This window comes from Rhinolophus sinicus, chromosome 12 (assembly GCF_057876585.1).
Source record: "Rhinolophus sinicus isolate RSI-liver-muscle chromosome 12, RSI-T2T, whole genome shotgun sequence".
NCBI lineage: Eukaryota > Metazoa > Chordata > Mammalia > Chiroptera > Rhinolophidae > Rhinolophus > Rhinolophus sinicus.
The window spans coordinates 24,902,805-24,926,983 of NC_142512.1; the positions used below are offsets into that span (position 1 = coordinate 24,902,805).

The 24,179-nt window shown below is 47.6% G+C and overlaps 1 pseudogene; it reads left to right on the forward strand.

The window, feature by feature from the left end:
• The first annotated feature begins 3,029 nt into the window (after positions 1–3,029).
• Positions 3,030–4,432, forward strand: LOC109447811 (SMAD family member 2-like; annotated as a pseudogene).
• The last annotated feature ends 19,747 nt before the right edge of the window (positions 4,433–24,179 follow it).

The following is a 24,179-nucleotide window of genomic DNA, read 5'->3' on the forward strand; positions in this document are numbered from 1 at the left end:
ATATGCCCCAAACTAAATTCATTATCTTCCCCTTCCTCCTCAAACCACCTCCATGCCCTGTCCTATATTCCCTCTTACAAGTGAAGAAGGCTTACCCAGCCAGAACCTAACTGTCACGCTTACCTCCTTCCTCTCACTCACCAGCCCCATCTCACCAGTCGAGTCCCTGGCAATTCTCTCTGTCAAGTATCATTAAACCCCTCTGTCTCTTCTCCACCCTGGAGGCCACTATCATGGTTAAGAGGCAGCAGAGTGACTGAGACCAGAGGCTCAGGAGCCAGACGGTCTGGACCACCATATGCCAGCTTTATGCCCTTTGGGAAATCACTCAGCCCCTGGACCCTCAGTTTTGTCACCTGTAAAATGGAGGAAATAACAGTACCCACCTAAGAGGATAACTAGGAGAATGAGATGGGGCAAGGAGGTCCCCTTCCTCCTGACTTAAGATCCTAACGATTAGTTTTCCTGTTTCAAGTCCTGACCCCTTCTTCCCAGAGCAGTCAGACGACCTAGACTGAAATGCATGTTTGGTCTGTCACTCATGCTGTCTAATGGAAACAGCCCGCTTTGTGGAGTCATAAAATCCTAGATTCAGATTCCTGTGTTCCCATGAAAGCCAGCTACGTACTTTGATTCTCTCACATCCTCAGTTTCCTCCTTCCCAAACACCACCTGACATGGCTGCGTGTCTCCCCCACGGCCCCTCCAGTCTCCGGTGACCCAGGTGACTCAGGGTCTCAAGCATGCCTTCCCAAAGGCTCTTCCTGCTGCCCGATCTACCTAGGAACTCATTCCTAAAGACTTGGCTCCTCTCCCAGGGCCGCCTTGGCTGGCCTCTCCGATTAGAGCTGAGTCTCCATCTTGGCTCTCCTTCATGCCTTGTTTATTGATATTTTTCTCCCCTCTTCTTACTCAGGTGTATATCTCTTCCGCCGGTCAGAACCCATGACACAGTGACTGTGCTTACTCATCTCAGGATACCCAGACCTAACACTGTCCTCAATCTGAATGAGATAGTCAACAGATATTTCTTGATGATTATTTTGACAGTACCTACTATTAGGTGTGTCTTCTCAATTTAAAAAATATTATGAATATAGATTTTATGGTTTAGGTCTTATTCCATAATTTTCCAAAGGATGGGTCACCTCTGTCATGCTGCTGTACCTGTGCCCATCTCTGTGGCTATTTGACTGCACAAACAGATTTGAACTTAAGATTCAAGTAGGTACGTCACAGAGAAGAAAGTAAGGTCTGACTTATGACAAGCCTCTATCATACCAGGACCCAGAAAGCATCACCCAGGTACAGATGGTATCACCCATACCTACATTCTTACCACTCACCTAGGAAGATGAGTGTGGACGGTGATATTGGAAGCCAGTATCTGGAAAGAAAGGAACTGAGGAAACTCGTGAGTTAGCTATGCCTCCCTTGGTGTATGGGATGGGAACGCTGCTCAAGCCAGCTTACACATGAAAGGAAAATAATATACGTGCATAGGAGTATCTCTTGGAAACCAAGAGCAGAAAAGCAACTGGGTCTTGGGACAAAAGGAAGCAAGGATTTGAATGAACGCTGGGCTTTCGTCTTCTCTTTGGCCTCTCTACTGTAATGCCTTGAACCTTCTCTCTCTAAAGACCAGCTTCTTCCTCTGGCTATTACTTCACAGCGTGGGAAATCAGGTGCCAGCGAACTTATTGCTTCATGGGTAAGAATCCAGACAATGAAAGGGAGGCTGCATAACTCTCTTGGCTCCAAATATAAAAGTCCCAGGAAAAGAACGCGTTGACCCAGCCAGAGTTGAGTGTTGACTCACAGACCAATCAACTGTTTCCAGGGGCTTGAGTCCCGTTGGGACCCAGCTGCTCCCACCATGGACAGAAGAGAAGGTCAAGAGGACCAAAAGGGATGTTGACCAAGACCCAGTCAGTCTCATGGGAGAGAATCAGCGTAGAAATAGCTCTCAACAGCAAAAGACAGAAAGGTGACTGTGCTCCCTGCATAACAAGCATGAAGAGAATTTGTCAAGCATTCAGATGCCAGGGCCCCAGCTCTCCACGAGTCTGATTCAGTAAGTCTGGGCTTCAGCCCGGGCATCTGTGGTTTAGAAAAGCATCCAGGCACTTCTGCTGCATTGCCAGATGTGGAATGCCCTGGCTTGGCTTGTGCGTCAAATTCCATTTTATGTCTCTGTTTTAATCATTTCTGTTTGGGGGTTTATTACTCTCCCCTCTTTCCTTTCTTGATAATTTGTACCCCTTCTGGGTTATTTAAGTAGAGACTTAATTCCTGGTTTTGCTTCGTCCTCACTAATAGAGGCCATCACGAGCAATACTTTTTCCTGTAAGTACCAGCATGGCAGCAGCCCATAAATTTATATGACATGCTGTGTTTATATTTTTGTTCCTTAAATACTCAGTTCCGAATTGCTTCCCTCTCTGTGGCTTTATTTAGGAGTGCTAACTTCTATGTGACTGGATAACCCCTTCTTGTTTATGAGATTTATTTCTAATTTCGTTGAACCGCAGCTTTAGGATATGGAAGGCAAAATGTTTCTGTCTTTTCTTATTGAGTAAGTGTCTTTGTTTCCTAGTAAATGATATATTTCATGAAGAATCTATCCAAGATTCTTTGTGTTGCAAGTTCAAGATTTGGGTGTTGCTACGCTATACCTCACCCCCATCAAACAACCATCCTTAATATGTTTAAAAATGTAGCAGGCAGGGGTATGGGCACTTACCTGAAGGGAGCAGGGGCTGTGGTGGGCCAAGCATCCCTACTGGTTCCTTCTGAAGGGCGGCACTGGCTCGGGGGCGGGGCGGAAGGCCCGACAGCCAAAACAGTGTTTTCAGTTCTGCCTCCAATCACCCATTCCTCTCTCCCCTCCCAGCCTCTCATCCCATTCGGAAGAGGAAGGAACAAAAGGTCCCAGACCCCTGGCTCCGACAGGGCGGACCGGGAGCCTGGGACCAGGTTAGATAAAGGAGGATGATTTCTCAGTGTGGGTTACTGTCTTTGGTAAGAGTATGTCATCCATCTTGCCCTGCACTCCACCAGTTGTGAACAGACTGCTGGGATGGAAGAAATCAGCTGGTAGGTGGATCTGAGGAAGCAGGTGGGGGACAGCAGAATGGACAGCAAGAATGAGGTGCGACAGCAGTTTGGTGAAGAAGCGAAAGAAAACAGGATGATTGGGACGAGTTTGAGAAAGCCGTCACCACTCCAAACTGTAATATTAAATGTGTCACCATACCAAGCACTTGCTCTGACATGTGGGGACTGAGTACACTAAATGCGATAGATTAGTGGGATACAACAGGCCTTTACAGCTTCTTAGAACAAACCAGGTCTCTTGACGATCATCTTCCGGTTGGTATCTCATCAAAAAGGATTGGCACGTGTTGTACACTGTTGATTGTGGTGCTGGCCTGACCTTCACAGTCCTCATGAACTCAAAGCAACTGAAAACTGCGAATATGCTTTTAATCTTAAAAACGATGACATACTCGGACGTGTAAACGCTTACTGCGACCAGAGAGTTGAGACACTAGTTTTGCCTCTACTATTAATGCTACGGCACACAGGACTTACCACCTCTGCATGATTGTACCCTCTTTACCCCAGAAAACACTAATTTCCCAGGGGGAACTGAGCTACAGAGTAATTACATCCCAGAAACGCTACCTCCTGGGTGTGTCAGCAAAGATGGAGAATCAAGTGATCAACAGTTGAACCAAAGAATGGATACAAGATCTTGGGCAAAACTGTCTCCTACTACTCTTTCCCCTGCTAATCGTAGTTTGGATTTACACCCAGTAGTTACTCAGAACCTTCATTTTGGTGCTCAATAGCATAGTCGGAAGTAAACCAGAGAGTTGGAGAGACCACCTTCCATGCATCACCGCCCTCCCTCCCTGTAGACAGCTTCAGAGATCCATTAAACTCAGAGAGGCTCTGCTTAGGTGTACTCGCGAATGTCAATTGAAATGCTACCGCAGAAATGACAAGAAGACATACAGGAACAGGAGTGCACTTATATTCCGTAGGTAGGGAAGTTTTTGCCGAGTGCCTAAGTGACAGTGCAATCTTTGTGCAGAGCCCCAAATGCAATCAGAGATACAGCTCGCATCCTGCAACAGTTTGTAACGTTCCACCAGCCTGTGCTCTGACGATCTACAACCACCGGGAATTTGCTGCTCCTCTAGCTCAGTCTGTTGTTAACTGGGGTTTTGCAGCTGTGTCCCCACTAGCTAGAACGCGCATCATACGAACGAATTTCGTGAAAGGGGGAGGAGCAGAATACCGAAGGCAGATGGTAACGAGCACTCTTTGCTGGATTGGACTTCATCCGAACGGACCTCTCCTGTGGTTGGACAAGGTATGAACGCAGACGGGATCCCCTTCAGTGCGTTGCTCGAGCATGCCATAAAGCTTTGTCACCAATCGAGTGCCATCAAAAGACTTAATGTAACAACTCTTCTGTCATAGTATTTGTGTGCGGTCTCACAGGCTGTTGACCATCCAAAAACCCAAGCTAGAATATAGCACTCAAGGCCTCATCAACTAAAGCACCTTGTGGAGTCAGTTTCCTATATTAGAACATTAGATGGAAAAATGAGTGTTTAGAAATACTCTCCCAGAGAGGAGGAGATTTTAAAGACTTACTGATGTCTTGCTGGGCATACAACTGAGTGTCCCAAAGGTTTATTAATAACAGCAGTAGTTATGTGTGCAGGTAATGTATCAATGATCCAGTATTACAGTATTGTGTTGTTTATATACATTTTTAGTTTGCACGAAATAACGTGTGTGTGTGTGTGTGTGTGTGTGTGTGTGTGCTGTTTCTTGATTCAGGCAAGCCTTTATAAAGTTACAGCACCTGTTCTGTTATTCCCACTTCTCCATTATTTTTATGTGTCTTTTAAAATATATAATATATACCAAGATTTTTGAACTATCATTTAGAAGCAGATTTCCCTTGTAGAAAAGTGAATTTTTCTGCCTTTTATCAAAAATAAACTCTCGGGGGAAGAAAGGTAGAGGGAAAAAAACGTATCAGGCTGTGGTGAAAAGAGCAGGTCCTTGGAATTGACTCTTGGCTGTGTTTCTAATAATCTCTGTGCAACTTGGACAAACGATTCACCTCCTCGGAGCCCATTCCCTGGGCTGGAGAAAGCGTGAGTGAAGACAGCCACGCACTGGACAGCGGTAGCATTAGTTATGCAGGGTTTGCCCTGCAGGGTCAACCAAGTTTATTTAAATGAGCGACGATATCAGACAGGTTTTGACAAGAGGATCCAGGGCTCAGTATCCCAGGTACGAATCACAGCCTTTCAATGAAATGGAGCTGATGGGAGGTGTGAATATTGTCGGTGGAAGTAAACACAAGAGTTGTCTCTACTTAGCTGCTATTTGGCACCGAGAAGAATATGAGCATTAATACATGAGCATCTTTCTTCTCCTTTTCCCCTGTACAACTCTTCCTTATTTTTAAAAACTTGGCTCAGAGTCAATTCCTCCAGGAAGTATTACTGCCCATCCTCTCCTCTGCCCCCATTTTGGACCACTGATTCCCGTACACACAGGAATGGGGAGGTGTTATCCCCATGGTCGTTACCCACTTCCTACCACTACACTCTGAGCTTCTTAATGGCAAGATCTGGGAATTATTTAAAGGACAGTAATCGAGAGAGAGAGCAGGATACCTGATATGCAGCACCAGGTATTAAATAGAATAATGTATTGAAGAGGATGCATAGAGCACACATAGTGTCACAAGGATGTGGAATGAAATATTTCTTCAGCAAATATTTATGGAGCACCTACTATGTGCCAAGCAACAGACATATAGGAGAGAACAAGAGTGTTGTGATTCCTCTGGTGGGGAATATGGACCTGTAAACAGGCTGGTATGAGAGGCCTCCAAGCATGGGTGAAGTACAGAGTCCTATGAGGGCATCCAGGACCAGGCATCTTTTCTTGCAGTGGGAAGTCAGAGAGGCTGACTTTTAATGTGGCTTTTGATATGAAGCTCTAAAGATTAGGAGTTAGCGATGCAAAGAAAGAGAACAGAGACAGGACTGTTCCAGGTATAGGGAACAGCAGGTGAAAATGCCAGAAGACATAGCGAGTGCAAGTAAAGGAGTCACGTTTAGAACGGCTAGATGTCAGAGGCGGGGAAAGGAGCGGAGAGAGAAATGAGCAGCGCCAGACCAGATAGGGACTTGTGAAGCATGAATTTGGAATTTAAAGCAAGAGGGAGCCACTGATGAGCTTGTACAGTGAACCTCTAATTGAGACGTGATGGTGGCCCAAACGAGGGTGTGGGCAGGGGAGGTGGGTATGAAAGGGGAAAGAGAGACGTTTAGGAGGTAGACGCATGGGCTTGGTGATGGATAGGCTATTGGGGTGAAGACAGAAGGACAGGTCCAGGGTGTTTGGAGACTCCGTGATATCATCCACCGAAAGGAAAGCAACACGTGGGAAGATGAAGGTTTTGGAGACCAAATGGAGAAAACAGTGAGTTCAATTTGGGCAGGTCACATTTGATGCATCTTTGGTTCACCTAAAGGAGATAATGTTCAACAGGAAACTGGCTGTTCATAAAAATAATGGCATCACTCCATTTGGCTCTCACCATAACCTTAGGAGAAAGGAAACTGAGGCACAAAGATGTCAAGTAACTTACCTTGTCAAGGTCACATAACTACGAAGAGGCAGGGACAATTTCATACCCAGAAATTTCGGTTCTAGAGCTCATATTAGGAATCTCAAACCAAGGAGAGAGAAGTCCTGGGCCTGGAGGTGTGACTGGAAAGTCATCCACACATGGATAGAGGTCCATTGAAACCACAACAATGGAAGTAATTGCCAAAGAATAGAGTGTCCCATTGGGAGAACTGAGGGCATAAACAGCACACCAAGGAACACCAATGTTGGAGGGCTGAGCCGAGGAAGAAAAGCCCAGAAATGAGACTAAGAAGGAATGAAGAGAGTTGGGAGGGAAGCCAGGAGAGGAGGCTAGTCCCAAGTCAGAGAAAGAAAAACCCAAAAATTCAAGGAGAGAATTGAGGGGAAGTCATGCTTCTGGGAAGTCAAGAAGGTGAGAACTCAGAAGGGACTTAGGGGATCTAGAAGTAAGGCAGCCATTAGTTACATGGGTCAAAAACAGTCTCTGTGGAGTGGTAGGGCAAAGTCCTTAAAATAACAAGTTGAGAGGTCAGTTCTGATGGAAGGAACGTGAAAACAAGTGTAGGCAAGCTTTTGAATGTGTTATTGAAGGGGAGGTGAAAGACAGCTATGACTGGAGGTAGTCGTAGAGCTTTGCTGAAGCGTACCTTCCCCTTTGTTCATCCATTATCCCTATTTTATGTTCAACATGTGAAGAACATTCACATTCTAAAACATCTTTTAAAAAATAAGAAAGAAGGCATTCTTTAAAAAGGAAGACAGTAGAGTGTATGTAAGTATTGATGAGAGATAGCCGACAGAGAAGGTGAGTTTAGGATACAGGACAGAGAGTATATAAGAAGGAGAGTGTCCCTGATACGGCAACAAGGTGGGCTCCAGGAGGAGTAGGTCCATGTACAAGCAAGCACACCGCTCCCAGCGAAACAGAAAGGACAAAGGAAAGACAGGCTGGGGGAGAGAATGCAGACCACAGGAGCAGAGAAGTATCACCAGCACCATTGCGCCTGGAGACAATGAATTTTCCCAGCACCCATATGCATGGCCGGATGGTCTTCCCTCAGGAGTGCTCAGTGGTCCAGGGGAGACTGAGAAGAAGGTGTAAATGTAAATGGAGTCAAATTGGGGGCTTTGCCAGGAGAGTGTAACTGAAAGACACTGAGACAGAAGAATTGAAAATATTGGCATTAAAGTGGTAGGATTCATGTTCCGTGGACTTCACTCTGATTGGAGGGTCTGGGACTCCTCTGTGGCCGTTGCCACCGCAAACTATCACCCACTCACCAACACCTTTACCACAGGACACCTAGGGTATAGTCAGTTCCCTGTTGGTCTTCTCACTCTGGATTCCAGATCACTCTCCTGGGGTGGGGGTGGGGGGAGGCCACAGAAACATTGCATTACTTGAAACAATTAGCTTTGGGATGGCCTGGCCCTTTGGGACAGTCTCCAGGCCAGGCCCATTTGAAGGAAACATGAGTCTTCCCTTTGTGTAAAGGGCCGAGCTCTATGGGGAGCTTTCCAGCTCTGGTCTAATTGTAATCCCTAAGTATATACGCTATGTCCCAAAGTCAATACATAGAGTTAATGCAATCCCAGTGTGAATCCCCTATGTCCTCTAATAGAATTTGATGGCTCTGAGAGCAGGACACTTTTTCTTCCAGGTGAAGACCCATCAAAGGACTTGTATTTTAATGGCACTGAGAGCCAATCCCTCTCGAGCAATTAAGATGTGAATTGTCAATCACTGACACCATCCTTTGCTGAATTAAAAGCAGAAGAGTTCACTAGAAAAGAGATTCCTGAGATGAATTTGAACCCTGGTAAAAACTAATGTTAGGCCAGCAAAGGGACACACTGGGGAAAGAGATTGTTACTTAATAAACATCGCCGGGACATTGGCTAATGGGCAGGAGGAGAGTTCATTTAAATTCATACCACATGCCCGTCAAGTTCAGCAGCGTCCTACGGTTAATCTGGGACAAACCGGGAGACAAGGGACCAGCATTGCCGACCTCGCTGCCCAGGAGGAGATGAATTCCTGGCTATTGAAGAAACAGATACCATCAGGGCTCTGATGGATGGGTTCAAATATCTAAGAATGAACATTTTTGCACCATAATGTAATAAAAATAAATATCAAAAGGAAAGCAGTAGCATTCGTTATGTTTGTCACATTCTCCTTCCCAGGCCTACTTACTGCCCCAAACAGATAATGGATGGGCTGCTATGTGATTCCTCCTGATAAGTGGTCAGAGGAGATAAACAAAATCACACCAGGAAATGGAGACGGTAAATCACCGTGTGGAAACCTGTGCCACCTTGCCAGCTATAAAATAAAATGTAGATCCAAGCAACTTTCAGGTCCCATTACATGCCTATTAAAGCCCCCAAAGTAAATATGATAAAACCCAAGACTGGCAGCCAGTGGAAGCACATCCTTCAGCATTGCTTTCTAGAAAGGCTGGACCAATTTACATAAGCAATCAGCAACATGAATGAGGGCTATGCCGAGGTTTATACTCTCTGACCCAGTAATTCTCTTTGGTAACAAACTCCATGGTATTAGCCCAAAAGAGAGAAAAACATGTCTATAGCGGCATTACCTGTGATAACTAAAAATCATCAAGGCCCCAAAGGCTAGAGAAGAGGGGGCTGACCAAGCAAAGTGAAATGTGTTCACACAGTAGAGTAACACGAGGCCACTACAAATGACAGATATGGGGGCTGGTAGGTTCTGGAAACGTTTTGATGCCATATGCATGGAGCTCATTAGCGTGCACATTGCACATCAAATGTCTTCCTGGATATTGATAAAGAAGAGGCTTTGTATGGGATGTAATTCATTTAGAGTTTAATGTTCCTTAACCATTTTATGATAAGTTGGATACGAATTTTAGTCATTCATTGAGTATTGAGTAATAGCCAGACAATAAGGCTGTTAGAATGAGACAGAAATGCTCCCTGCCCCCAAGAGCCTAAGGTCAGAAGAGAAGACAGACAGACAGACACGCACACACACACACGCACGCACACACACACACTACAATCAAATGTGGCAAATGATATAAGGGTGTAGATATAAGGGTGTCATCTGCAGAGAGGAAGGGGTCTGGGTGGAATCACAGGCCTTCATACACAGGATTAGGGTAATTCACAGGTTGGGCAGCTGTGGAGGAAAGCAGTGCTCCAGGCAAGAAGAACAGCAGCGGCCATATAGAGCCTCCGTGTGTGTGTGTGTGTGTGTGTGTGTGTGTGTGTGTGTGTGTGTCCTCTATCCCAATAGACCTGCAGGGCCTAAGGCGTCTGGAATACTTCTGGAACCTGGGACTGCCTGCCCAGGGCCAACTCAACCCTGCCATTCCCCTCCACCACCTTCCACCCTCAAACCACCCCTCTCCCCATTCACCCCCCACCCCACCCCTCACTGAAGTCAAACAGGGTCATTTGCCCTGGGAAAGATGCTCTGTTGTGTTGTGTGCTATGTGAGGAGGACTATTCTGAATGCCCGTTTAAACAGGATTCTTATTTTATATAGTTCACATCCGACTCATTGTGGAGCGTCCTTTCTTAAAAGGATGCTTGGATAAGATCCAACCATATTAAAGGGAGACCTAGAACCTCAGGTGAAGTTAGCCAGTTACCAGGTTCCTGAATGTGTTAGATATGTTAATAAACTGAGTAAAATGGGGGAAATAAATCAGGAAGGCAAGCCTCCCGGCTCAGATAAATATGAACAGATACGTGGTGTGTAGAATGTCACAAACGAGAAACCATGAGAGCAAGTAGCCACAAGTTGGCATTTGAATGTTGATGTTTTGAGAGCTGTGGGCATTATTATAACTCAACATATAGTTTGGTTTGACAATGTATAGCTTGGCCTTTAGAAACTAGTGTTGTGTGAGAGGAAAAGCTGGGAGCCTTGAAAAGGAAACAAGGACATAAATCAAGAGGGTCTTATGTGAGAATAATAACAGAAAGGGCTTCGAGGAATGGTATGATTTACCAAACACATCAGCAGGAACTTGTGACTTTGAACGAAATCGCTCTCTCTGCTGAGATGACCTAAGCTGCCGATGGCGGTTTCTTGCATATAATCGGGGAGCGTGCCAAGTGACACAAATGCAGTCGCAAGCCCAGAACTCAATCCCTTCTCACTGTCATTCTTAGAAGACTAGGGCTGCCTGGAGGAGGGGTCCTTCCAAATGTAGATGCAGGGAAGAAAGCTGGGTCAGGAGCATCGAGCTGTTGAAGAGCAATGATGTTCGGGGATGAGGGGACGTTGGACGGCTGTGGGGGTGAGCAGGGGCCGGCCTGAGAAGAGGGGACCCTGCGGTCGAAGTTGTCCTGCAGCAAAACAGAACGTCAACTCGAGCATCTAGGCGATAATTACAGCCGAGTGAGCAGGCTGAGAGTTTGTAAAAGACACTTGAGCCTGAGATGATGCTCTGAAGAGGAAAGGTAACGTCACGGAGCTGACAAGAGGGAGTGATGGCAGCTGAAGTGCTGTGAAGAGACATCAGCAAACACTATGCATTGGTCACATCCTGTTACCGGAAATCCATCCCCAACTTTTGGTCTGTCTGTAAGTTACAAATCAGTTTCTCTTGTCCCCCAAGCCTTCAGACATCCCAAGCCGTTTAGTTAAGTTTCAAAATGTGTCTCAATGAGGCTGTCATGATGTCTTTACGTCATGGATCGTGTGTGCGCGAAGCAACGCGTAGCATGTGGAATCCCTGCATTGGCCTTGGGAATGGGTCACAGTAACTACCTGAGGGCACTAGATGAAACCAGCTTCAGGGATGGCAGAGGGGAGTCTCAGTGGGCACCCTGCAGCCCACGCCCTTCCCCCACTGAAGTGTACCCCTTTCCTCTGCTTCCTCTTCACAGGGTCCAAGCTTGTAATTTGGACTGAGATTGTGTGGCAAAGACTGGTCTCTGATCACCAAACTCTATGTTCTGCTCTTCATTCAGAGCTAGACTGCATTTCCCAGTCTCTCTTGCAGTTACAGGTAGACTTGTGATGAAGATATGCCCTGGCCAATGGGAGATGAGCAGAAATAGGTGCCGCTCCGGGGACTGTCCCATACACAGTTTCCACCTCACTCGTCTTTGCTGGTCCTTCTCTCTGGGCGGCTGAAATAGAGACAACCCTGGCTGCCCCTTTGCATCCCTTAGTTAAAGGTGGCAGAGCATCCAGCAGCCTGGGGTCCAGAGACCACAGGAAGGACAGCTTCCTGCTGACCTGCTCATGCATCAGACCTGTAACAGAGAGAAGAAGTTGCTTCTGCCGCATTAGAGCCATTATACAATTGGGAGTTTATTTGTTAGAGCAGCAAGCATTACCCTAACCCACTCAGATGGCGAACAGAGTGGAAACCATAGCCACCCAGCTTTGACAGACTGAATCCAGCCAATGGATGGTTTCACGGATCCCTTCCTTGCTTTCGGCAATGGGAGGAATGGTGGAATCGATAGCTTAGGGCTGGTCAGAAAGGGAGGGTTGGTGGCTATCATGAATGGCAGCCCCTGCCGCCCCCCAGGACTACACAAAGGCAAGCAGAGTCCCCCAGAATGCTGTGGGGTTGCCAAAACAGGAGATCCATCCATGTGCTACCCAGGCTATGATCTGCTGTCTCAAGGGCAGAGGCCAGCTCTGAGCAGCAGGGCAGCAAAAGAAGAAAAGAAAGCTTGGGGGGAGGCCAAGACCACCCCCCACACAAACAACAGGTGCCATTCGCCTGTGGCTGGCATATGGCGCTCTCTTCCTAGAAAAGAATCCCTTTGGCTAAATGTAATAAATCTCCTGCAAAGTAACACATAGTTGGGCTTGTTACTTTTGCTTTCAGGCCCCTGAAATTGATTGAAAGAGCAATTCCTATGAGCCACAAGGGAAGGAATGACGCGGATACCTGGACTGGAGCTGAACCAAGTCTCTCCACAGCTGGGCAGCTATTAGAAGGGAGGCCTGGGTAGTGTACACTGGACTTCTCCAAAAGCCAGGAATTCATATACTTGCATCAGACCCCTGCCTTGTGGGGCTTTTTTTTTTTTTTTCACTTTAGACAGGAGCATATCTGAGGGAGCCAACCAATGGCAAAGAGACGGGAAACTGAGTCACGGCCCACAAAGTCCAGGGGCTGGTTGGTCGAGAGAGGGAAAGGCCCCAGGATGGCAATGATTCCGGTTCCCACATATCTGATGGCCTCCCAGATGGGTCCAACAGGGCCAGTGCTGTGGGTGTACAGTGAGATAGATGGACAGATTCGGACATTTGAGGTAGAGGACGATCGGAATGGCTCTCTTGCAGAGAACATGTTACAGGGGCTCCTCTTTGTCTGAGATAACAGGGGTGTGTGTTTGCAGGACCTCCGGGTCCAAAATGCTATGCTTCTGGGACAAGATTCTTTCCCCAAATAGAGTGGCATCCATTGCTTTGCTCTCCCCACTCCAGTACCCTCTCTCCTTTCTTGTGATATTCAATGCCCCAAGCATGCTTTACAGGGCCCACCTCTCCTAACCTCTGGACTCTTGGATAAGGGGAGCCAATCCCAGATCCGGGCACAAAGCACATCCATTTCAGCCGGCCAGAGAGAAGGACCAGCAAAGAAGAGTGAGGTGGAAACTGTGTATGGGACAGTCCCCGGAGCGGCACCTATTTCTGCTCATCTCCCATTGGCCAGGGCATACCTTCATCCCAGGGCCACCTGTGACTACAAGAGAGACTGGGAAATGCAGTCTAGCTCTGAATGAAGAGCAGAACATAGAGGTTGGTGATCAGAGACCAGTCTTTGCCACACAATCTCAATCCAAATTACAAGCTTGGACCAACGAAGGTTAAGGTCAGGCCATATCGCTGGTGACAGTGATTAGTTCAGGGCTGAATGAGCAACTTAGTCCAATAGGAGTAAACTCTGAGGTTTATGTAGGAGTTGTCAGGGAGAAAATCTTACTCTCTCCTGCAGGTCTGAAAACAGGCAGGAGGAAATTAATATTCTATAGCCGTCTTGCCCTAAAGATGGAGCCGTTAACGGAACTGGGCTGAGAGGCAGTGAAAAACCAGATCCTGATCACGTTGCTTAAGCACCTGGATCCAGCTATGCCTGAAGGCAGGCGCTTTTCAGTTTATTGATTCAATATAGTTTGGGATGTGATTTTTTTTTTCTTCACTTTCAACAGAGAGAATGTCCTGGCTAATGTGACGGGTTTTAGTGGAGGGGTCTTGGGAAGAACTTACAGGTCCTGAGGGAGTAATAAGAACTCAACATAATTTGCAAGAAATGCTGCAGAGGAGAAGAGGTCTATTAGCCTTCTGCCTGGGACTCCCAAGGCTGGGCCATCCGTGGAAGAGCCACGCAAGGAACTCCTGCTGTGCCTGTTATCAGTATTCTCCCTAGAAGCCCAGCCCAAGAAAATCATCCTAAGCATTCAAAGACCTCCTACATGAAACTGCTCTTTGAAGCATTATTATGACGGTTAAAAATTGGACACAGTCTAACTGTTCAACAATTAGGGGTTGGCCCAGTGAGCTTGCTGCCTTCAAAATGACACTTATGGAGTGTGTGTAATAACATGGAAAATATTTATGATAGTGTAAGTGAAATCAGGGCATGAAATTGTAGAGTCAATAGGAACTCAACTACGTGAAAAGGAAAACAAAACCAAAAAAAGTTGTATACTCGTACAGGAAAAACAAAAGTAAGTAAAAGTACCCCCAAAGGTCATGCTTGGGTATGGGACCTTTCTTCTTTCAGCTTGGCTTTGTTTTCTAAATTCTCTTTGTGATTTTATAATGGAAGAAAGTTTTGTGTGATGTTACTTGACAACGTTGTGCATAGAGAGAGGGACACACAGAGACAAGCAATTTCTGAAATGAGGAAAAGATGAAGGACATCACTACCCCTTTTCCCAGCGAGAGGCAGGAGACCGTGGTGAGGGAGTCAGACCTGGTCCCAGACGTTTCACTCAGCAGCTAGATGACCAGTGGCAACTCTGCTTTTCTCTCTAGACCTCACTCTCCTCCTCCATCAAAGAAAAGGCCTCAGAATAGATGTCCTGGAAACAGCACCAAACAGGAGTCAGGTGCTTCAGTTCTCCACCCACACGCTCAGCCACATACTTGCTAAATGAGTTCCCCTGTCAACCTCAGTTCCTTCAATGGGGACAATCCACCCACTCTGCCCTGCGTGGGCTGTGAATCACTGCATATGGGAGGTTGTCTTCTTAGAAAGCCCTCTCCCGCTCGGGCCCCATGTGCTGTCATCTCTGCCCACTCGCGTTAAGCCATCTGTAAATAGGAAGACAACATTCTCTCTGATGGCTCTGCTGTCTGTGCCCATTCTGAGTTTCCTGTAGCAAAGCCTGGTTAACCTGCTCTCCAGAAACACTGCTCAAGCTCCGTTGGACACGAGCCCCAGAAGGGAAGAAAGCATCTTGGGAGCTCACAGCCATAGATTCCAAGCTGTGACTCTCGGGGTACCCCGGCAGAATGCTGGATGATACACGTCCCAAAGGGCTACCTTTTCCAAGTGGATAGAATAGTTCCTGGCTCATTACAGACCCAAGTCCTGGAAAGGAGGCGTGGTCCCCACTGGCTGATCAGAATTCAAGGCTCCAGAATTGGGGCTGCCTGGCTGCAGAGTCCCCTTCTGAGAGCAGGTCAGAAGTAGAACATGCAAGAACATAGGAGGTGAGAACCAGAAAGGTCCTTAGAGATGATCTAGTCCACCATCTCCTGGGACACATGGAAAAACCAAAGCCAGAAAAAGATGGGACCTGCCCCAGTCGCACAGTTTGTCAGCAGCAGAGTTCAGGCTAAATCCCAACTTTCTTGACCCCCTGCTTCTCCATGTACCCAATTGCCACCTCTGCCTGGGGACAGGGAATGAGGAAAGGCCTGCCAAAGGCAGAGGGAGGCCAAGTGACCCCTCCAGGGCTCTGTGCTTTGGGCTGGAAGGATTTCCATTTGTCTTTCCTTGTATGGAGCTCTTGGCCCTGTTCTCTGCAACCTTCACTCCACACAGGGATGCTCAGGCCTGGGAAGGGATGGCTGCTCTAACAGCCGGTGCTCAAACTCTCTTCTTCCCTATCTTGGATCTTCATGGCAGCCTCTACTCTGGTCTCTTGAGGTAAGACTCCTGCTTGCCACCACCAGTGGGTCCCCACTGCTCGCGGCTAACACACATCCTCTCTGCCTTACCTTACAAAGCTCTCATGACCCAGCTCCCATGTATCCCCTGCCATTCTAGCCACACCGAGCCTGCTGAGTCTAGGATGACCATCTGCTTTGTCATCGCAGTTGACCACATTTGAGAGCGGAAGGGAGCCCAGTGAATCATGCTGGAACACCTTGCAGAGACTGGGCTCTCCCAGACATACCTGGGTCTGTGGTCACCCTCGCTAAGCCAGGTTCTTTTCTGACATGATTTGAACATGTTCCCAGCATCCCTTTTTCTAATCTCTCCGCTTTCTACTTGGCAAAGCCCTATTCATATTTCAAGACAAGCTAAAACCATACATTCTCTGTGAAGTAAAGCCTTCCTTTCCCCCAGAGACAGGTTTGATTACTCTCTCCTCTGCATCCAAATGGTTTGGTTAATACCTTTATCACGTTGCCTTGGATCAATGTTTCTCAACCTCAGCACTTACTGACATTTGAGGCCAGATAATTCTTTGTCGTAGGAGGATGTCCTGTGTGTTACAGAATCTTTTGCATCATCTCTGGCCTCTACCCACAGATGCCAGGAGCAACCCACCTACCCCTACCCAGTTGTGACAACTGAAAAACTGTCTCCAGACATTAGCAAACCTACCCCCAGCTGACAATCATGGTCTTACAGTTGTGTTTGTGTGTCTTTAATTAGGCAGTGAATTCTGAAAGAGCATTTTATCTTCTTCACTAGTCAATGCGCAACACATAGTAGGTACTTAGTAGAAATTGCCTACTGAATAAATGAGTGAAATGACCCAGAAGAAACCCAGAAAGGTTGTGCTACGTAGATCCATTGGGTGCATTTCCAATCATGACCACTAGAGGGCAGAAAAGGCCTGCCAAAAGCGCAGAGCTGGTGCTAGGAAAGGCGGCGATCTGGGAGAATCCAATGACGGGCGTTTGGGGATGTAGGGACAAGGCCCCAGTCTTTGTTACTAGCTCCTGGACATCTCCCTGCCCTGTAAATAGCCCTGCTCGCCGAGCTCGGTCCTCAGACCTCTGCTTCTTTCTATTCTCCTCCTCCCTGGGCAATCTCAGCACGTGTCATAGTTTTAAATACCATCTGTATGCTGGTAACTCCCAAACGTGTAGGTCTAGTCTAAACATCTCCTCAAATTCAGATGTGCATTCCCCTTGCGACCTGAGCCTCCATTTGGACTCAGTGTAGCCAACCCCAAGCTCCACACCAAACCCTACTCTCCACCCCACCTCAGTAAACGACTACCCCTATCCTTCTGGTTGCCCCAGCCAGAACCCTTGGACTAACTCTTTCTCTCTCAATCCTTCATCCAATACGTCAATAAATACCGTTGGTTCTACTTTCAAAACACCATACGAAAGGTCGGACAATTAAGTTCGTGAACTTTTCACCGTGAACTTACATGTATGTCATCATCCAAGCACTCCTTGCCATCTCAGACCCTAGCACCTTGGCAGAGGCCATCACCTGTCACTAGGATCTCCTAACTGGTCCCCTGCACCCACCCTTGCCGTACTCATTGAAACCGTGAGGAATCATGTCTCGTCACTTCTTTTGTCCACTGACGACCTGGCAATGGCTGAAGGGACGCTCTTATCCCTTCTTTTGCCCATTGATGAACTAGCAACGCCTGAAGGGACCGTCTATAACCTTCTCCCTCCACCATTCTCTCTCTGACCTCATCTCCATCCATCCTGCCAATAGCCACACTGGTCTCTTTGGTCTCGTTGCCTGGTTTTGTTCCTGGTGTTCCATCTTCCTGGCACACTGTTCCCTCACACCCCCGTGGCCCACTCCCTCCCCCTATCAGCTCCTTGTTCAAATGCATGTGCCCAGCGAGGCCTTCCCTGACACCCCCGTCTCTCCTCCCTTCTTCACTTTACTTTCCCCACAGCAGTTACCACACTGAAACACTGTATTTTATGCTTAGTTTCTTGTTCCTGGATTCTCTTTGTTCCCCAAATGTGGTCTCATTAGGGTCACAAATCCTGTCCGCTGTTTTTCCCAGCGCAGCGCACGTGGAAGTGCTCAATAAACAGTTGTGGGATGATGAGTGAAGGAAGGAAGTGAGCAAGTGAGGGCACATCCCCTGGGAAAAGCCCAGAGTCGACCAGGGAGAAACCCATTCTCTCAGGGGGTTTTCCTGAGAAGAGGATTCTCCAGACACGAAATGCCTTCATTGAAAACAGAACATAGAGTTTCCCTGAAGCTTGGGGAAAACAGAGGACGTGTGACTAACATTCATTGGATACCTATGACGGGTTAAGAGGAGGTACTCTGGAGCCCAGCAGGGTGGGCTCAGCTTCACCATTCACTACCTGTGGGACTGTAGGCAAGTGGATTAATATAATATCTCTATGCCACAGTTTCTCACCTGGAAACTAAGGACAGCAGTAATACCGCCTTTAGGGCTGATGTAAGGATTAAATGAGTTAATGTATGTAAAGCACGTAGTGGTTGTCATGTAGGAAGTGCCACATGAGAGGTAGCTACTGCTGGCATTGTGCATCCTGCATCTCATTTAATGCTATAACATTTCTCTCAGTTAAGTGATATAATTAGCCCGTTTTGCAGGTAGCAATGTTGAGACTCAGGCAACCAGTTGCTCACCCAAGACCTCATATCTCATAGGGAGAGCTGATACACATTGTTACTCAGGTCAAGTTGTCCTGGACCATATGGACCCCACCCTAGAATTGTACCCTCAGGAAGGAGGTAGCCTCTCAGACACCTGGCACTGCACTGAGGTGGAAAATTACATAGAGGTACCTGAGGCCAGCCATAGGCTCTATCACCTGGAGGGAAGTTGGGGGGCCTGGAGGGCCCTGGATACTTCCTCTTGGCCTTGGGGAGCCATCTGCTTATGACCTGTAGCTGGAGCTGACCGACTGGCATTTTCGACTTGGAACCTGGACTCCTTTGTCTGGAGACGAGCCACTCTTTGAGAAACCACAGATTCTGGAGCTAAGGAGATGCCGGCTCCTACTTCAGGTCTGTGTGCAGTTCTGGAAGAAAACACAAGCATGAACTGACTTCCTGACCAGCAAGCAGGAGCTACTTCCTGTATGTTGCTCGCCACCATGTCTCCAGGGATGTCCTGCTCTCTGGCTCTGGCCTTCCTGAACCCCCCACCCCACCCCTTCTCTCCCACAGGAAGTCAAAGGTGGAGGTAATCAGTCATTTGGGGAGCAAGATGCTGGGTCAGGCTGGGAGAGCAGGAAGAGCCTCCGATGGGGCGCAGAGCAAAGATGGACAGATGTAGGAACACAGAGGGAGAAAGGAAAGAAGCACCTGGCCCAGGCTACTTGGCAGCCCCTGCAACTCCATTCCTGGCAAGCTGCTGACTTCTCCCCTTCCCTCCCCTTCCTTCCCTACCCCTGTCCTCCTCTGTCCTTCAGACTCTAGAACGCCTGCCATTCGCTCGGACCCATCCTCTCTCTCTAGTCCAAGCCTTCACTCATGACCTTCCCCTGACAGGAGGCCTTCCACACAAACCCTTTGGTCCTGCTTTGCCTGGTTCCTGCTTGTGTCTCGGGATTCTTCCTGAAGTCTGGCTCTGCAAAGCCTGCCCTGACAGTGCCCCGCCCCCATCTGGCTGGTGTCCTCCTGGGCTCCTTCCATTCCCTGTCCATGAGTTCACCCCTCCCTGCCCCAGCCTAACACTTTCCCTCAGGATCACGAAGGCCCTTTGCAGGCTGTCTCCTTGCCCCAGACTGGGCACTCATCGGAGATTCTGTCTGATGGCTGGCTTTCTCCCAGCACCTCCCACAGAGCTCAGCCTTTAAGCTGCTAACAGAAGTCTGTGGAAGAAGGAAGGAAACTCCCAGGGGTCCCCACTGGAGGACACACCACCTGGCCCCTCAGTCACCCCTGAACTCGGTCTCTTTCCCGCATCCCAGGCCAGATCCCCTCTGTGGAACTGTTTACAATGGAGGCTCTTTCCCACCAAGCCCCCAAACCCCAAGCTTCAGGTTCCCAAATCAACTTCCACACAAGCAAGCTCCTCGGGGAGGCCTGGGCCTGGGGAGAGGTTACCTGAGACCTAGGGGCTGAGAGAGTCCTGTCAGGTGAGGCTGCCTGAAGCAGCTGGGACTAGTGGGGTGAGGGAGAGGCCGCCAGGATCACAGTGCAGCCAAAGGAGCCCATCAGCATTGCTGCAGCCAGCAGGGCCTGGGACATCAAACCTGCCAGCTAAAACACCCCATGAATATTTAACAGCCGTCAATATTTAATTAGTGCAGACAGATTAACTCTGAAATCACACACACTCTGGCTGGGCTTCCCCACTCCTGGAGGGGGAGTGTTACAAGGAGAGGGGTGCGCCTCAAGGGAGAGGCCATACTCAGGCCATATGGCCAGGGAGGCTGCTTTCTGTCCCCCCCACCCCCACCCCAGCCACCTCCCCTGCTTCCTAAGCCAAGGGGAAGGGTCTGCTTCTTAGGCGGGATCTGGGCACCTTGGGGTGCAGGCAGTGCTGGGTGCTTTCCACGTCAGCAGCCCTCCACTGGGCCTCGGGGACCCAGCCCGACTTCCGACTTCCGGGAGCAGGTGTCAGTGTGTAATTACCTCAGCTCCTTTGGCATTCGTGGATTATGCTGCTTGTTTATTGCATCTGCAACAGTACCCAGACTCTTTTATTCCCTTTGAGTTTCTTTGCGTTTTATCACATTTGTGCCACTTTTTTATTTAATGGAGTTTCCCCTGGACTTCATCATCTGGTTCTAAATTGCTGTTGTTGATGCCTTGTTTTATGCAAACATTTGGTCAGGGACTTGAAAAGTGTCAGAGCCAGATCTGGGCTTTGCCTGCCTCTCCATTCTGGGATTAACGTTCCAACACAGAGACGGGCTTGGGTTCCATGCATGTACAGACCCTCATGCTATACTTGCTGCCTTGACCACCCTTCCCCCTCTTTCTCCTCTAAGACACAACTCAGAGATCTTTTTCCTCCAGGAGACTTTCATTGACATACTTTGTAATCATCTTTTACCTCCCTGTCTCCCCACCTCTGTGCTCCTCAAAGACAACATCCAAAACTTCTGAACACATCATGCCTAACTTTTAAATGGGCACATAGTGGGTGTTTAATGATTTGTTTTTACTCTTAATGAATTGAGGTGAAAAGAGATTTTAGATAGGAACTATAGATCTCTCAAAGGACATTGTGTAGATGGCTGTGTATCCGTCAGCTATTGCTACATAACAAACACCCCACAAACTCTCATCAGTATACAATAATAAGCATTTATTCTCAAGGATATGCAGGTCAACTGAAATTTGGCTGGTCTCAGTTCAGTCAAGTAATTGCTTCCAGCCACAAGAGCTGTGGCAGCTTTGCTTCTCCCAGGAAGAGTGGGGATTGGCTGAGCTGGCTCTGCTCCCAGTGTCTTTCATCCACTCCGGACTAGTGGGCTCTCTGAGGTGTGCTCATCTCGTGGCAGCGGTCGAGGTGCAAGAGGAGATGCTCAACCACACAAGCGCATTTCAAGTCCTTGCTTTTGGCACATTATTAACACCTCAGTGACCAAAGCAAGTCATATGGTGAAGTCCAGAGTCAAGAAATAGGCAAGTGAACTCCACATAAGATGAAGCCATGGCAAGGGCTGGTGGAGGGGAGAAAAGGATTGGGGTCAGTATTTTAATTGACCATCAGGGGGTTCCCATCACGCCATGCACAGGACCCAGAAATGACAGGATCCCAGTGGGATAGGAGCCCGACAAGTCCTACAGGCTCCTCCCTCCATCATCCTCACCCCCTGCCCTGCCCACTCCTTGGCCATCATGGTTAACAAAACAGCAACAGAGATGAGATGTGAGGTGAAAGAAGCCACTGATGTGAGCTACAGATTACAGCCCAAAAGTAGAGAGAAGGGAACAGAGCCAAAGCCAAGAACCAAAGTCAAGGTCAGTCTTTGGATGCCAAAGGACAGAAGTCAGAGACAAGGGCAAATAATGGGCTTAGGCCAAAAGTGCAGAAAATATGGCCAGGGGCCTCAAGTCAATAGGCCTGGCTATGGCTCCAACTTCTGGTGTCGCCTTGGGAAAGCCCCTCCTCCCTCTCAGGCCTCAGTTTCCCACAGGTGAGGTAAAGACTTTGGACACTAGAAACACACATCCCTCATGCCTCTGACATCCTGTGTCTCTGGGTCCACGTGCCTCAACCTCTGTCTCATTTCCTTCTCCTAAACATGTAAAGTCTGACATTCTCTCTAAACATCTCAACAATAAAATCAGACAGCCCGCTCTCTGTCTGTGTCATCAGAATCCCAAGGCTCCAGGACAAAGCACGATCACTGCCGGCAGGAGGGTGTTATTCCCTCTGACATGTGGACTCATATATTGAGAGTTAGAATCGCCAGCTGGTAGAATGGAAGGGAACTCTCTTTGGCATCAGAAAAACGAATGTGGGTTCAAGTTCCGCCACCCCCAGTTGCGAGTTGAGTAATCTTGGAGAGTCACCTAAGCTCTCTGGGTCTCAGTTTCCTTGCCTGTAAAATATGCTGATTACAGAACCACACAATGCTGCTGGGGGAATTAATGACAGAAGATGTGTAATGCGTTGTACCAGGCCCAGTGAAAGAGCTCAACATATGGTGCTTCTTGTTCTCTCCACTATTTCCCCAAGCTCTTGACTCTTCATTTAGTCTGCTTCCCTCCTCCTCCTCCTCAAAAAAAAGTAATATGTAAATATATAAAATACTATTTGTATATATTAATATTAAAATACCTGCTCAGAGTTTAATAATTTCTTCAGCTAATTCCCTTTAGACCCCAGTGCCAGACATGGTGATTTGGATTGGGAAGACATTATCCAATTTTTCTAAGTATTCTCTTTCCTACCTTTCATCAACTATATTGACAAGGCTTCTGTCCCTTTCTAATTGCCCATCCCTTGGAGTTTTTTTTTTTTTTTTCTTTTCCTGGTTAAAGACCAATTTTACAAAGCACTTCAGTGGCTCAGCCATTTTTATCATCATCATTAATTTTATTTCCTTTCTCATTTATTAATGGCCCAGGCGGCTCTCAAGGATCTCTTTCCCCTGATATATTTGTAAAATGCCCTTCTTTTTCCCTTTGGCGGTCCCAAGACTCTCGGCAGCTTTTATTTCTTCCCTTTTATTTCTTGCCCTTCTGTTTCTCTGAAGGCTTTGCTGATTCCAGAGCTTCCTTTCTCTGCGCCCCACCCCCAAACTGCCTCCTGCAGCCTTTGCTTCGCCCTCCCTCCTTCGTGCCAGGCTTGGCCTCTGCAGCTGTTCCCACCTTCAGACCCTATAGAGCCCCATTAGCAACCAGGGTTTGTCTGGCTGCGACTCGCCCCTATTCTGCTCCCACGCAGTGAGCAGAGTGACCTTTGTATACATGTTGGCAGTCACACGGAAGGGACCAGAAAGGCCTAGACCCTGCCCTGGTGCCCTCTGTGTCCCCCAGTCACCCCAGGATTCCCGACTAAGGGAGCTCTGGGCAGGGAGCATCACGCCTTCATTGTTCAAAACCAACATGATTGAGCTGTAATTTACATGCCATACAATTTACCCTGTTAAGTGTTTAATTATTAAATTCAATGTTTTTAGTAAATCTATCAAGTCGTGCAACCATCGTCAACAACCCAGTTTTAAACATTTTCATCACCCCGGTGAGAGCTTTCATACCCATTTGTAGTTGGTCCACGTCCCCCTCCCATCCTCAGGCAAGCTCTCATCTGCCTTCTGTCTCTCCAGATTTACCTTTTCTGGACATTTCATATGAGTAGAATCATACAATATATAGTCTTTTGTGTCTGGCTATTTTCGTTTCGCGGGAGTTTGGGGTTCCCCCATATCGTAGCATGCATTGGTATTTCATTCTTTTTGATTGCCGACTAGTATTCCATTGCATGGATTTACTACGTTTCATTTAGCCGTTTACCCGCTGATGGACATTTGGGGAGTTTCCATTTTTTGGCAACTATGAAGCCTGCTGCATATGCGGACATATGTTTTCATTTCTCTTGGGTAGATTCCCAGGAGTAAAATTGCTGGGTCATATGGCAAATTTATGTTTAACTTTTTAAAGAAACTGACAAGATGTTTTTCAAAATGGCTGCACCACTTTACAATCCACCAGCAATGTATGCGTTCCCATTTCTTCCTTTTCTCACCAGCACTTGTTATTGGATGTCTGTTTTACAATAACCATTCTAGCATTAAGAAGTGGTAATTTATTGTGGTTTTGATTTGCTTTCCTCAGTGACTAATGATGGTAAGCATCTTTTCATAGGCTTAATTTATTCATTTTTGTCAGTGGATATTTATGGGGCAC